We start from the raw sequence: 13212 nt of genomic DNA on the forward strand, positions 1-13212 counted from the left end.
TACTTAATAAAATTACCTTTTGCTATTACTGAACCCAGAGTTAGTGACTAAAACCTGGGGGGAGCAAACAGCTGTGCATCTCTCTCTATCAGTGTTATTGAGGGCAGACAACTTATGAGTTTACACTGTATAAGCTTTATACAGAGTAAAACAGATTTATTTGGGGGTTTGGATCCCATTGGGAACCGGGTATCTGGGTGCTGGAGACAGGAATACCTGCTAAGTGGTTTTCAATTAAAGCCTGCAGCTTTGGGGGACGTGGTTCAGACCTAGGTCTGTGTTTGCAGCAGGTTAGCGTGTCTGGCTCAAAAAGGCAGGGTTCTGAAATCCCAAGTTGGCAGGGACAATGGGCTCAGAGGTAATGTCAGCACATCAGGTGGCAGTCCCAAGGGGGTCTCTGTGACCGAACCCATCACAGCATGTATTTCAAAATTAAGCAGAATTAATAGCAAATAGTTTAATGAACAGTCTGAATAACCCATAAGAAATGTTTGCACAAAAAACGGTCAGACAACTACACAAAGTGAATGTATTTGTAGATTGATAGATACTAAGGCCAGCAGGGGCCATTATGATCACCTGGTCTGACCTCCTGCATATCAGAGACATTGAAGTCCACACCATAAACACTGCATCAAAACCATACTTTTCATTGAAGCACAGAATATATTTTAGAAACTTATCCAGTCAACAGCACAAATAATTCAAAATCCATCAGATCCCTTCATAATGCTTATTTTGTAATTGTGTGCTACATTTCTAGTTGTGAATTTACATAGGTAAAAGAAAGTTTGTTCATGAAGAGTTCACAAACAGAAAAAATAACCACATTTATTAAATAAATTGTTACATGTATTTATAAGGCTTATATGACTCCCATTACTACAGTAACGGAGTGCTTCACATTCTTTAATGTATTTATCCTCCCAACACCCTGTGAGGTAGGGAAGAGCTATTATCAGCTGTGCAAGTAGGCTGGTACGCTCCGGTATGCTGTACCAGCAAGCTACTTATAACTGGCACAGTGTACTGGAAAGACACAGCAGCAGCCGGAGGAGAGGGCTGGGGGTTCTGCTCCTTTCCCTGATGGGAGGGACTGCTGCAGTACACAGACGGAGGATAGAGATGTAGCTCCGTGGAAGGGTAGGGGGTGGTACAGCTGTTGGAGGAGCTGCTGACGTTCTACAGAACTCCCAGCCCCGCCCTCTGCCCTTCCAAACGTGGAGCTGTGACTCCCTCCTTCCTTCTGCTCCTTTCCCCGCTGCAGTTCATGGGAGAACCCTGTCCTGAAGTCTCCGGTGCAGCAGGAGGAGGATAGAGCCCTTCCCATCCCCAGGTAACATGGGATGGATCATGGGGAGGGTATGTGGAGAACGTGGGGGCCCCAGGCTGGGGGTAAGGCAGGGAGGAATCACATGGAGGGTCACTTGGGGAGGTCACGTGCCTCCCGATATCAGTAAGAAATGGATTTGACTTGCACCACTGGCTATTATCCCCATATTACAGAGGGGGAGTTGAGGCACATAAAGGCTGAATGACTTGCTCATGGTCATGCAGTGTATCTGTATTGGAGAAGAATATTTTACGAGTCTCTCAGATCCTAGGCTAAGGGCCTTAACCACTAGATCATCCTTCCTCTCCTAGTTAGAGGATCACTATTCACCACTAAGATCACAAAGGCCTGTAGAATCAGTCTTTCCTTTGACTTCAACAGGATTTGCATGTTCAGTGTGCCTCTTTCCAAAGCTATTGTATAAAATGACCTGAAATCACTTTCTAACTCAAAGATTCTGCATGGATGCTACAGTTCAAGACAGGTCTGGGTCACATATTTAAAAGCAATAGCATATCTACACTCTTTTTGTGGCAGAGAGTCAGAGACTTTACAAGATACACACTTGCAATTATGCAATACTTACTAGACCACTCACTGATGTCTTTAATTTTATGTTGCTTGTTAAAAAATAAATAAAAAGACCATTGCATCTCAGTTCCAATTGTACTTTGGATTTCCTGTCATCTGCCAGTATCATAACAAGTTGAGCTTTCCAGTTCACTAACAGCCTATTATCCGCCTCTACTCTGCAGAAATTTCAGCAAACTCCGAGAGACCCTGCAGTCTGCACCAGGTAGTCCAATCAATGGAGAATTTTGAATTATAACAAGAATCGGGCCCAGCAGAGATGAGGAGAAATCGGCAGCTACTTATACCTCAGAGAATAAGGAAGCCACAGGGAACAGGCTCATGATACGAGGGCAGAAATAAATTAAGGAAAACATTGCTTAAGAAGAAAATGGTTTAAAGTTCTAGTCTTTGCTTTAAAACTTAAAATGTTTGGATACCACAGAATTATTTACAAAAAATGAGAGAAACAATCTCTTTTTGTTGATACTGAGCCAGGGAAAATTTGCTGAGTTGATATCATGTGAAAAAAATCTGACCATATTGGGTGATTTGTCTGCCAAAAACACAAGTAAAAACAAAAACAATCTGGTGACAAATCACTTGATCATGTCTTTAAGCACACGAACACAAACATATCCTAAATGAGATTTTTGTTCTAGCAAGCAAAGTATTTGACAAGCAGCATAGTGCTTACAGCAGTAATGATTTTATAATGATTGAGGAAGATGTGTATTTAGAGTGCACTAATGAACAGCAATCCTTCAGTGTAAATATATCATTTTGCAGCCATTACCTGTATTATAACATTTTATTTCATATCTTGCCGACCACAAGTGAAAGCCAGCATGTAACTGAAGACAATTGAATTTGAATGTCATTCTCAGTTGAAAAAAGGCTCAGAATGTTAAGATAGCATAAAGAGTACATTAATTTTACCTCTAGAGAGTTTTCTTGCTGCCAGCTAAGGAACTAGCTTATTGGTGGGACAGCTTGAACTATATCTACCCTCTGAATGATCACTAAGCCTCATTCTCTATTACTGCCTGTCTTTTAATCTCTGCAAATGGCAATGCCTTTACAGTATATATAAAGCTGAAGTGACAGAAGTGAAAGATACTCCTTGCATAAAGCCAGGGGATATCAGAACTAAACCCAAAGAGACATTTTTCAGGAGTTCCTGTTTGAGTGAAAGTAGGGGTGAGATTAACAGGTGACCATAAGGGTAAAATATATATATTTAAATAGAACAGCAGAAGGGATTGTAACCAATTAGTTTCATTTTGTGGTTTGCATGTGATAATAAGACACAGACATCATGGAACAAGTATGGGCAAAAGTCAATAGACATCTAAGGCAGGAGTTCTCACAACAAAATTTTTGGTGGCCTCAGAGTGAGGCCACCAACTCTTGCTGGTGGCTGCACTGACACTTTTTCCTAAAATTATTTATTTTTTCTAAAGTTAATTAAGTAATATGCACATATATACATCGAAATAATTGTAATTTACTTATGTAAGGTTTGGGTTTCTTTTTTTGCAGACTCAATAATAAAAATAATGCACAGTTGTCTCTATTCTTTACTGGACCTAACAGAATAGAAACACAAATAAAGTGCTGTGCACATTCTTGTCTTTTTTATTATTGTTTCTTTTGCTTTTTAGGTAAAAATGGTTGTCTGTACAACAGTTCTGAAGTAAATTTAAAAATACTTTGACGTAATAGAAGTCCAAATAATAATGACTCTATGCCACCAGCACTCCCAGCTATCTCCATGACAGCTATCTCTCCTGAGAAAACTCCCAGCTATCTCTCCTGAGAAAACTACAATGCATTGGTGACCTTCCAGAAAACACCATCCTAGCCACCATGGATGTAGAGGCTCTCTACACAAACATCCCACACGCTGATGGAATACAAGCTGTCAGGAACAGTATCCCTGATGATGCCACAGCACAACTGGTTGCTGAGCTCTGTGCCTTTATCCTCACACACAACTATTTCAAATTTGATGACAATATATATCTCCAGATCAGTGGCACCGCTATGGGCCCCACAATATGCCAACATTTTTATGGCTGGCTTGGAACAACGCTTCCTCAGCTCTCATCCACTCATGCCCCTTCTCTATCTACACTACATTGATGACATCTTCATCATCTGGACCCATGGGAAGGAGACTGGAAAAATTCCACCATGATTTCAACAGCTTCCACCCCACCATCAACCTCAGCCTGGACCAATCTACATGGGAGGTCCACTTCCTAGACACCACGGTGCAAATAAGTGATGGTCACATTAACACCACCCAGCACCGAAAACCTACCGACCGCTATGCCTACCTTCATGCCTCCAGCTTCCATCCTGGGCACACCACATGATCCATTGTCTACAGCCAAGCACTGAGGTACAACCGCATCTGCTCCAACCCCTCAGACAGAGACCAACACCTACAAAATCTTCACCAAGCATTCTCAAAACTACAATACCCACACAAGGAAATAAGGAAACAGATCAACAGAGCCAGATGTGTACCCAGAAGCCTCCTACTGCAAGACAAACCCAAGAAAGAAACCAACAGGACTCCACTGGCCATCACATACAGTCCCCAGCTAAAACCCCTCCAACGCATCATCAGGGATCTACAACCCATCCTGGACAATGATCTCTCACTTTCACAGGCCTTGGGTGGCAGGCCAGTCCTCGCCCACAGACAACCTGCCAACCTGAAGCATATTCTCACCAGTAACTGCACACCGCATGATAGCAACTCTAACTCAGGAACCAATCCATGCAACAAACCTCGATGCCAACTCTGCCCACATATCTACACCAGCGACACCATCACAGGACCTAACCAGATCAGCCACACCATCATCGGTTCATTCACCTGCACGTCCACCAATGTAATATATGCCATCATATGCCAGCAATGCCCCTCTGCTATGTACATCGGCCAAACTGGACAGTCCCTATGGAAAAGGATAAATGGACACAAATCAGATATGAGGAATGACAGTATACAAAAACCTGTAGGAGAACACTTCAATCTCCCTGGACACACAATAGCAGATCTAAAGGTAGCCATCCTGCAGTAAAAAAACTTCAGGACCAGACTTCAAAGGGAAACTGCTGAGCTTCAGTTCATCTGCAAATTTGACACCATCAGCTCAGGATTAAACAAAGACTGTGAATGGCTTGCCAACTACAAAAGCAATTTCTCCTCCCTTGGTTTTCACACCTCAACTGCTAGAAGAGGGCCTCATCCTCCCTGACTGAACTAACCTCATTATCTCTAGCCTGCCTCTTGCTTGCATATATATACCTGCCCCTGGAAATTTCCACTACATGCATCCGACAAAGTGGGTATTCACCCACGAAAGCTCATGCTCCAATATGTCTGTTAGTCTATAAGGTGCCACAGGACTCTTTGCTGCTTTTACATATTCAGACTAACATGGCTACCCCTCTGATACAAATAATAATGAGAAACATATCTGGGTGGCTTGGGTATGGGGAGGGGAGGGGAGGCATGGGTGTGGCTGGCCCAGGGCTCGTCCAGGCAGGTGGTGAGGCTCAGGGCTTCGGCCAGGTTGGAGCTCCTCTGAATGAGTAGGGGGCGCTCCGGGCTTCACTCAGCCCAGGGCTCCTGTGGACAGTGGGGTGGGGGCAGTCTCGGTGCTTTGGCCAGCCGAGACTCCTCACTCCCCCGCTCGTTGCAAGACCCCCTGCCCACCTCATCATCCTGCTGCTGGCTTGCCGCTTGCTTCCTTATTCCTCCACCAGGCCCTCCACCTGCCCCCTCGTACTCTTGCTACTTGCTTCCTCACCACCACCACCACCTCTCCCTGACTGTTTGCCTCGCAGGGCCAGCCCACAACATTTTGGCATCTGAGACAGGGAGCTCAAATGACGCCCCCATGCCCTCCCGCTTAGGCCAAAACTTTGAAAGGTCTCAATTATGCCTTCTTCCTGTTCTACTCCTCTCATGGTACTGCTCTGCTACCTATCCCAATAAAGGAGAACTAACAACTTAAAATGCCTTGCTCAAAAATTTGAAGTAACACTTAACTTTCAAATGCCTGAACAGCAAATGTAACTTTTCTTGTCTGCATAGTAAACACTGGCATTTTTATCTGTTTGAATAATCAAAGTGGTGCTTTCTGTGCCTTCTTGGTTGCAAAGATTTGAACTGCTTCCTGAAGGTCCACAGTCTAGGCCAGCTCATGCTCTATTGTGATGGTTGCATGGCCGACCAGCCTCTCCTGTGTCATTGTGGAGTGTAGATGTGTTTTATTAACTTCAGCTTGGAGAAGCTGCGTTCTCCACTGGCAACTGTTACAGGAAGTGTTAGAAGTATGCACAGAGCAACAAAAGCATTTGGAAAGAAGGTGGTCATCTTATTTGTGCACATATATTCCAGAACAGCCTTTGGAGTTGATCCTGCTGAAATGTATCTTGAAAGGGCTTTCAGTTCATCACCTAAATCACTCACATCAATATCAAGCATGTCATCATGTGTCAACACTGTCTCTAGTGCCCTGCATTGCTGATATAGGTCTTCTTCAGGTATAGTGAGGAGTTTTGGAATATCATACAACATCCCAAATATACTGCTGTGTACCTTGGGCTGCATGAAATGTTCTTCAACTGACTGTATTGCACAATCGAGCACCTGATTAAAGATTTCAACTTTGAATTGTTGTTTGGGATTATCCCGAGCCTTTTAATCAAAATGTCTTCTTTTTCAGTGACTCTTGTATTCTTGAATGCGTGGGAAAATAGCTTCAGTGTGAAGTTCCTCTACCAACTTCTATGCACTCTTCATAATGTTTTGAAATGCCTCGTCTGACCAGTAAGACTGTAGGTATGACTGCTTTGTCCAGTTGTTCCATTGCTCCAGATATATCAAGGTCAACACCTTGGAGTCTCTTGTTTCCAACATTTATTTCAAACGATATGTCATGTCACAACACTAAGCCATACAGAAATTTGAAGTTACAGATGTTTCTGGTGATTCCATTTCCCTCTGCCACTGTTCTCCCATGAACAGTTCTTGTCATAGCATTATCCTCCATAATGGTAACTACGGCATCATCTATCTTCCCTATTTGGTGTTTGATAGGCTTTATCACTTCCACTCGACTATCCCATCGTGTGGCACTCAGTGGTTTCAGTGTCAGAGAGGATGTTCCCAGGTGTTGCTTCAAAATTTGCCATCGATGAGTTGATGCAGATAAAAATACATAGATGCTTTGAATTACATTAAAAAATTCAGCAGCCTCACTAGAAGCTGATGCTGCATCACTGACCACCGCATTCAATGAATGAGAACTGCATAGGACAAAAAAAGCTTGAGGGTTTAAGTCTCAGATCCGTGTCTGCACTCCTCTGTTCTTTCCTCTCATGTTGGCACCATTATCGTAGCCCTGACCTCTCATGTCAGCTATCTCAATTCCCGTATCTTCCAGCTCTTTAAGAAGCACATTTGTCATACCAGCTCCTGTAGTATCATCAATGTCAATAAATTCTAGAAAATGCTCTCTGACAGTTACCATTGCAGGGACATTTTCACTAGGTTCCGTTGTTGTTACAAAACACACCATTAAAGTCATTTGTTCTGTATGGCTGATGTCAGGTGTGCAGTCCAGAATAACAGAGTAATATCTTACTACTTCAGTTCTGCCACAATCTTCTGTTTGACTTTTATTGTCAGTAACTGTATGATCTCATTTTGAATTGTTTTTCCAAAGTATTGGTGTGTTTACATTTCTTGGGTGGTGACTCTTCTTAGATGCTCCTGGAGTAGAGCATCAAACTCAGCCATCAGCTCCACAATTTTAAGGAAGTTTCCATTGTTTGGCACATACGGCTAAGCTGAAGTGCCACGCAGTGCTAGGTTTTGAGTAGCAAGCATTCTCACAATGGCAATGAGCCTTTTCAGAACATTTTGCCAGTAAAGAGACTCTGATGCAATCTTCTCTTGATGCTGATCATCTATGCTGGCCTTTAACCTTAGTCTCATTTCAAGTTCTTTCCACCTATGGAATGCTCTCTGGTGATTTGCTGACTTCTCATGGCATGCTAGATTTCTAGCCAGATTTTTCCTGTCCTTTGTTCCTGTAGAACCCAGTGTGGCTGGAACATTAGACTGGAAGAGTTTGCAACAAAAACAGTATGCAGCATTCTGGGTTTTTGAGTACATAAGCCATGGCCTCTCCACTTTGCCTCCATTGGAGATTTCATGCCAGTAATGTGTTGGATGGAAACTTCTATTTTCATTGTCTTTGGGGAACATGAAGTTTTTCACTTGCTGTGGCCCATGCAGTACAAGGAGTCCTTCAGGCTACTGCTCAAGTGGGTCCACAGTCCTGGATCATCTAGACTTAAGGAACTAAACTCAGCAGCAGCTGTTTCTTGCGCCTCTACCGCACTCTTCTCTGATCTACACTTTTCTTCAGGAATGTGCATGGTTACATCTATTTGAGATGGAGATATGGATGCTGCAGTAGCTGCCAGGTCTCCTGCACGCTGACTAACTGGAATATCAGGCATTTCCTTACTACTCACATCATCACTGGGGCCGGAAGGCTCACCGTGAACATTTGTGTCTATGTATCTCAGGAGAGCTCCTTCCTGCTTAGAAAAGCTTTCTTTGCTTTCTTTCTTTTTCTGAATGCTGCCCCAGAGGGGTGTTTTCTTCTTTCACTCATGCCTGCTGTTCTGTGCCATCTATAGTGGCTCTCAACACTCAATTGAAGGGGACAAATAAGCAGGCTGGTAGCAGGGCCTGAGTGAGGGAAGATATCAGCGTCTTAAGGGCCTACCTGGCTCCTACTACTTCAGTTGACTGCCCGTTCTCCTCGAGTGGGTTCAGGGAAGAAGCAGGAAACAGGAAGCTCCCTGAGAAGCTGGTGTTAATCAGTCCAGGCTCCTGGGGGTGCTAGAGGGGTACATAAGAGGCTCCTCCTCCTCTTTCTCCCTGCAGTTCCTGCTGCTTTCTGTTTTTCCCTCTCACTGTTTCTCCTGCATACATATGCACCAGCAGCAAACACAATTTTCCACACTCTGGGTCCTAGTCTCCCCCCTCCCCCAGTCTGGCACCTGAGCTGGCCGCCTCAGTTCACCTCATGGTAAGGTCAGCCCTGTCACCTCACCACTTGCCTTCTCACCTTGCTCCTTAAGCGTTGTGTGTCGCACCAGTGTCTCCAGAGAGGCAGCACATGCAGGAGCAACAGGGAAGAAGGGGAAGGGCTGATGCTTCCCCACCACCACCACTGCACAGGAAACTGCCGTGGCCTCAGGGAAACCCCCTGGTGGCCACATGTGGCCATGGTGACCGCATTTGAGAAACACTGATCTAGGGCCAGATTCCACACTGGGTGTCACAAAATGGGAAAGGTAAAGATGTCTTTGTGAACTTAAAAAAAACAAAAAACCCCAAAAAACCCACAGATATTGTTAGTACCAATACCACAGAAGAGCAAAAAGTTTTTAAAGAGTTTTTAAAAAACAATTTACTCATCACTATTTTTGTCTTTGTTACCTCTGTGATCTGGGCTGTGGTCCTCACTAATTTTTTAGATAGCTGATTTCTCTTGCAAGCCATTATTAGGAGTGCTGAACAAGGCATGGGCAGATCCCTTGTGAATAAATGAAACACTTAGCCACTCAGCGTCATCAATTTTTCAGTTATCTGAAAAGAGAAGTTTAAGCTCATGAATATAAGCCAGTCAGCAACTATATTACATACAGGGAAAGCAATAGAAGTGGAAATGGAAATACTTGCCTTAGATTTAATTTAAGAGGTGTCTGACATTCAGTACTAAGATGCCTGCAGTGATTAATAGGTAAACAAGTCACTGTGGAGGAAGAAACGAGGTTTTACTACACTTCTCTTTCCTAAATGGCTGAAATCAAAATCAAATGATGTAGTCTCATTAAGTCACAATAAACATTTTGGAAATCTCTTTGATGGTCAATTGTATGATTTTCTGGTAGCACTATGGTTCAGATGCAACGCTAAGGAAACTTAAGGCCCAATCCAGCAAATCTTCACTTAAGGCCTCTGATTAATCAGGGGCAAATCTTTAAAAGGTTAGTACAAATAAGCTCTGAAATGTTTCCACTGAACCAGTTTGCCATAGGCACTGTGGTCCAGATCCTCAAAGGTATTTAGGTACTTAGCCCCCAAATTAAGCACCTAAATACCAGTGAGGATCCAGGCTGCAGATACCATGGTGATGGGTGCAACACAGGGCCGACAAGAGAGGGGGGAAGCCGGTACAAATGACCGGGGCCCGGTGGTCCGGAAGGGGGCCCGGGGCCTGGCTTCGTCGGCCCTGTTTAGCCGGTCCGCCCTTGCTGGGGGGCCCGAAAAAACATTTTCACCAGGGCCTGAACCTGCTCTCGATGGCCCTGCGCAGCATACAAGCCATCATGTTAATTGTAAAGAGTTTCCTAGCTCTGCTTGAAGGCTATGGGGTTCTGTAGGGAAGTGTGTGACGTGAGTCTTGTACAATCAATCTGTAAGAGTCGGTCTAGAGCAAGATGGGGTGAGTTGTGGCTCTTTGCCCTAGGGAGCAGCCTGTTATTCTCTCTCTCTCTTTTTGGTTTGTGTGTGTTAAGGTTCTGGATATTAAGAAATAAATTAGTGTTGCACTGCAACCTTCTAGAAAGAGTATTTTATGTTGTTATTTAACTTCTCTCTTTGTGTGCCGTGAACCTATCACACAAGAGCCTGAATTGAATCAAGTAGATCCTTGCTTATAATGGGAATTGGTTCGCTGGATAGTCAGCTTACTTACTTGCCTAAATATGGATTTAGGCAACTAATTTTAGGCACTACTTTTTAAAATCTTGATCAATATCTTTTGAGATATTTATTTGAATTGCCCATTTGTTCTAAAATATAAATATTTCAATCAGCCTGAGGCAAAGCTTCCGTGATGGGCTTCCACTGACACAAACCAGGGATGAATTTGGGAATTTGGCCTATTTGTCTCAGTGGGAACACAGACATACAACAGGGTCAGGTGACGAAAGGAACATGTTTGTTCAAGTGTAACACTCCCAGAGTTAGAGCAACATATGCAGGGAGGCCCCACAGAGGTTAGATTTTTAGAGAGATGGTTGGGGCACACTGCAAAATATTTTATTTTAAAAAACACCATTTATACAGTAAGAACATGATGATTTCTCAATGTTTCAGAAAAATTGTGAAAAATTTCATTCTTTTTGTTTCTATCACTAACTCTATTTTTCAGTGAATGCTCTTTGCAAATCAACCTTTTATTTCCAGCCTCTGATATTTCAGCCTCTAGAGGAGTAATCCATACACGTATTTAAATTAACTAAATAATTAAAAAAGGAAACAGTTTTATCTGTTTGTTTTTACACTTCCTTTATTGTATTTTATTTTATTTTATTTTATTTTGCTTCCTCTCATTTGAAAAATCTCCACTGGATATTGGCCCTTTTGTTGTTGACAGATGAGAGTCAGTTTAGAATTTTACACTACTTATTGTCTATGGTCCCTTTTCCTGAGCCATTCTAGTAATGCAAGTTTGAAGGGAAACTGACATGTCTTGGATAAATGAGCATATTCTCCCCACATTCACAATCCTGCTTGTCAGACTGATGTTTTACAAGTGTAAACAAAGTCACCATTTCCTTTGTTTCTTTTGTAGAAAACCATCCAGATGTGAGTAAGCCACCTCTGAAGTTTGTGCTGCTGAGAGGAAGTCAAAGCATTTCTTTGATAGAGTCATGAACCCATAGTTAGTGGTGCTGTGTGGGGACAGCTATTTAGGTAAGTGATATTGCAACGGTAAAATATATATTTTTTTATTACAGTTTTGTTTCAGTAAAGAACATTTGAAGTGAAATAAATGGGAACAGAACATTAATTAGTATATGAAGCCCCCTGTATTGTTCTGGAGTTGGCCTGTCACTGTCAACTCAATGACCTGTCACAGAAAGGAGAGATTAGACCTCAGATAATAATCACGGAGGAGGTTTGTACCAGGGATGGTTTCTTGAGCAAGAACCACAGGCCAGAATTGGGCTTATAGTTTGTGTACTGACCAGTCAAAATTATCAAGAACATTGAGATCCATATAGATAAAAGGCACTGTATAAATAATGCAAGATCATTTACTAGAAGGTATTCCAAAGAGTCATAGATGCCAATGTGGTGCTTGGTATGTGAGTATGAGTTCATTTTGGACTCTTCTCCCATTGGACTTCTATCCAGACATGGAAAACAACTGTGTTGTTTGAACAAAGATAATGCTAAAGATATTTACAGTACTGACTGTACTCACAAGTTGCAGAATTTAATGTAGTTACTTGAGCATTAGCAGTAAAATTGATTATCAAGTTCTGTGTAATGGAAACAATAATGTGTATGTCATTTGCCTTGATGTTGAAGAGCATATTAATACTTTCATAAGTTTGACTGGAAAAGAGTCAATGCATGGAGAATGTAACAAATTGTTTTCTTTCTCTGCAGTATAAAGCACTATAAAGAGAGAAAAGGAGTTGAATTGCTGCAACAATATGGACAAAATCCATCTATATTTTAAGTGCACATAGAGTGTACTTCTAGATTCTTCTGCAAACTTTTTATAAAGGAAAACAGTTTTTACAATGGATGCCAGACTATCATTTTAAAGTAATGTAATATAGTGCATCATGAAAGTTTATTAGAAAAAAATCAAATTGGTTTAGACAAGCATATTGTGAAATGGATCAAAAACTAGCTTATGGACCAAAAGAAAAGAGTAATTATAAATGGGACTGTTTTTGGATTAGATGATGTTTTGTGTACATGCAGGTCAATGTCACATCCTGCTCCATTAATATTTTCATCAGTGATTTGGAGGAGGAAGTAAAGAAGCCCATTAATTGAATTGATAGAAGATAATATTGTAGGAGGAGTCACTAACACATGAGAAGACTAACAGGAAATTGAAATGAACCTAGAAAGATCAGAGAAAAGGCCAGGAACACTTGTCATGTAAAAATTTTAGTTGGTACATTTAGGGGAAGACAGCATGAATCAGTGATGCATAATAAGGTGCCAGAAGCTTGCAAACAGTAATGATGGAAAGATAGATTGTCAGTGGTTGCAAGCCAGATTTAAGTGATTACTATATAATGTGTTGACATAAAGTAGGGCCACACTAGGCTGCACCACAAATAGAAATAAAACTACTCAGAAAAGTAACAGAGCCTCTTTACGAAAGCATTGATTGGTTCACATTTGGAACAAAAGTGTCTATTTTTAGTGCCTCAGTTCAAAAAAA

At 42.1% G+C, this 13212-nt stretch overlaps 1 long non-coding RNA gene across 2 annotated transcripts in view; it reads right to left on the bottom strand.

The window, feature by feature from the left end:
* LOC123376640 overlaps nucleotides 1–13212 on the bottom strand; it is a 75428-nt gene that overhangs the window by 58276 nt on the left and 3940 nt on the right. For both annotated transcript variants that reach the window (XR_006581865.1, XR_006581866.1), the window contains exon 3: nucleotides 9450–9599. This is a non-coding gene — a long non-coding RNA (uncharacterized LOC123376640). The remainder of the gene's footprint in view (nucleotides 1–9449; nucleotides 9600–13212) is intronic.

The sequence above is a fragment of the Mauremys mutica genome, chromosome 8, assembly GCF_020497125.1.
Source record: "Mauremys mutica isolate MM-2020 ecotype Southern chromosome 8, ASM2049712v1, whole genome shotgun sequence".
Classification (NCBI taxonomy): domain Eukaryota; kingdom Metazoa; phylum Chordata; order Testudines; family Geoemydidae; genus Mauremys; species Mauremys mutica.